General features: G+C 54.4%; 1 pseudogene; it reads right to left on the minus strand.

Annotated features, from left to right (window-relative positions):
* Window positions 1–110: 110 nt before the first annotated feature.
* The window catches only part of LOC103263354, a 27,029-nt pseudogene continuing 24,087 nt past the window's right edge, over window positions 111–3,052 (minus strand).

The following is a 3,052-nucleotide window of genomic DNA, read 5'->3' on the forward strand; positions in this document are numbered from 1 at the left end:
CAGGCCAGGAAGCAGAGTCAGGTCAAGGCTTCAGCCAGTCTCAGGACCCTGGAGTCTTGGGTCCAACCCTCAGACTTCACCAGCACAGATTCATCTAAGGTGGACTGTACCAAAATAGCTCCTTTATTTCTCAAAGCCCCTTGGGATAAGGTTGGCGGTAGAGAGTGTCCTCCTGACTGAGGAGGGCATCGGGTCCTTCTCAGTGGGCAGTTTCTTGTCTTTCTCCTCAGAAACACTGAGGGGATTTGGACCAGCCTGCAGAAAGTCAGAGTCCAGGTTGAGGGTCTCCGCCCAATCCCACGTCCACACCATCCCTTCCTGCCCCACCAGCACGTTGGCTGAGTCCCGTGTAGGAACACCCTTCCCCACAGACCATCCTCTGAGGATGTCCAGCACCCATCTTGCCCTCCCGCTCCTTCAGGAGCTATCTCTGTTCCTTGCCACACAGTTCGGGGCTCACCGAATCTCCTGCCCCAGCCGTTTCCTCTTGCATGCTCTGGGTTTGGGCAGGGACCTGCCTCCCATGCATTTCCAGCTCCTCCTTCAGCCTAGGCATGGGGGAAGGAAGGGGATGGGGGAAGGAAGAGAGGGAAGAAGTGGAGGAGGAACGAAAGGTTTTGAAGAAACAAATAAGAGAGAAGAGGAGAGATCCACTTAGCTCACCCCAGGGAGGGTTGGGGAGACAGGGCCGCAGGCTCACCTCTGCTGTATCTGCTGCATCTGTTGACACTTCTGCTACAGCTGCTGGTGGTGCTGGGCAGCAGCTGCCAGGAGTTCCTCAGGTTTCCTGTGCTCTTCCTGGAACAGCTGCCTGGGAGCCCATGGGTGGGATGGTGAGCACTGGCCACTCCCTCCTCCCACCCAGTCTACCACCACATCTTACACTGCCGCTGCAGCCTCCTGGCTATGGAGGAAGAGCCCCTCAGTGATGGCGGAGGGGCCTTCGGTCCCACACCAGGAGCACAGCTGATGCTTCACATCCTCCAGCTTCGCCTCGACCAGCTTCCCTACAGCAGGTAGGGGCAGGTGAGCAGGTGGGTGTAGGCAAGGTCAGACAAGGGCCATCCACATTCCCTGGCCTTACCTTCCGTAAGCAGCTGCTCCTTGCTGCTGTCCAGGGTGCAAATCTCCCTCACTAGCCGCTCTGGCCTCTGAGGGGCAGAAAGGAAGCTGTCCACATCTCCTGGCCTTCCCCCAAGCCTCAAAGAGGGGAACCTGGATCTGCTCTTTTAGTTACTCACCAGACCTCACTTCCAGAAATGCTGCCCCTCTGCACACCAGTCACAGCCCAGGTTCTGGGCCTTTGCACTGGCTGTTCCCTGTCACTGGACCTTTCTTACCCCACATATCCACAGTGATGTGGTAGAGAAGCTCATGGATTGGTGTTTACAACAGAGACGGCTGCAAACACGACCAGCCTGGGCTGTTACCTAGAACATCAGGTACCAGCACAGCTCTGCAGCTCCTCTCCTCTCCTTCTTCCAACCATGGACACCTCATTGACCCCTTCCCTCCTGACTCTGGTTCTCTATTTTCTCAAATGGGTACCTGGGATCTCCTTTGGGTCAAACACTGGCTGCTTCCCCCCAATGTCTCCTCTGTGCCTGTGATGTTCCATGGATATCAATAGAAGGCTTGACCTTGATCTGATCCGGGATATTCCTACCACTGAGTGGACACGGAGAGAGGCAGGGATATTTGTGCAGGATGAGGACACTGCATGCCATGAGAGTGATGACAAGGGACTAGATTCAGGATGATGCTGACCTTAGCACCACTAGAGCTTGCTCAGGAAGAGGGCATGGCAGGTGAGATGAAGGCCTGGGAGATGTCCATAAGGTTTGGGCCTGGAACTTCAAGGGAAGCTGTAGAGGTGGGAGGAGTGGCTTTGGGGCACTCACGTGGAATTCCCAGAGTTCCTTGTGCTGGTCCATCAGTTCTTCCAATTGTTCCTCGAAATTCAACCTGGAGGCCAACTACACAGTCACAAGGGGCCATGGGCTGAGATGTTCCACCCCACAGCCTCTCCTAGGCCATGGGTCTTCAGGCACAGACTTCAGGGGATTTTGTCTATGGTCTCTGCTCCACTGGGAGCACATTCACCACCTTGACCCGCCGAGGCTTAGCCCAGCCAGCTCCTCTTCTCACCCCCTTCCCTGACAGGACCCCCTCCCCAGTTCCCCTTCAGGGGTGCTAAGGTTTACCTCAGCTGCCTCTGTTTGTTTTTCTCTTCCTCAACCTGGGAGTTCAGGGCAGCAATTCTCTCCTTGCACTCCTGCAACGTGCTGTGCTTCCTAGGAGGCAGCAAGGTCCCCGCAGCCATGTTCCCTTAATGACTCCCCAGGAGGCGGCTTCTGTCTCCCTATCCCTCTATATTGAGGCTTTTCTCTGTAACACGTGATGGGCAGGAGGTGACATAAGCGCTTGGCCCCTGGGAGTACCGTCGTCAGACTTGTGAGATCAAGTGGGCATGGTCAGGTGCTAATGCACACACACACATCTTAACAGTATCTCCGACTGTCCCCAACAGCTTCGAATCAGTGTGCCAGGGGAGGGCCTCTGGTAACAAAATGAGCTCAATAAGCATTCAGGAGATAGAGAGATGGATGGACAAACAGTTGAGTGAAAGAAGGATAATGCAGAAATGGAAAGATAAAGCACAAGTGGTTGGTTGGAAGCATACATGAATTGACAGATGAGTGAACAGACATCCAGGAAGCCAGATGACAAGATGATAAGGCACAGAATAAACACCGGCCGAAGAAATTTAGTTGACCGTATGGCAAATGAATGAGTTACTTTTGCCAATGAGTGAGTTACTTTTAACACTACCCGCTGTTGGAGAAGAAGGGGCAACACACTTTGGCCTCTGCGTTGTCTGGAGGGAGGGAATGAGAGCTGTGGGTCTGAGACACATCTCTCTTGCTGTCTCTGCTCTACCAGAATAGGGGGGAAGGAAGAACCAGGCTCAGCTGGAAGCTCTTACCTCTGTGCTTCACTATCCTTCTCTTGGCAGTGCAGCCGGAAGATACGCAGGGTCTCTGCAGGGAGA

Source organism: Carlito syrichta, unplaced genomic scaffold, assembly GCF_000164805.1.
Source record: "Carlito syrichta isolate Samal-C Ts95f unplaced genomic scaffold, Tarsius_syrichta-2.0.1 Scaffold304950, whole genome shotgun sequence".
Classification (NCBI taxonomy): Eukaryota; Metazoa; Chordata; class Mammalia; order Primates; family Tarsiidae; genus Carlito; species Carlito syrichta.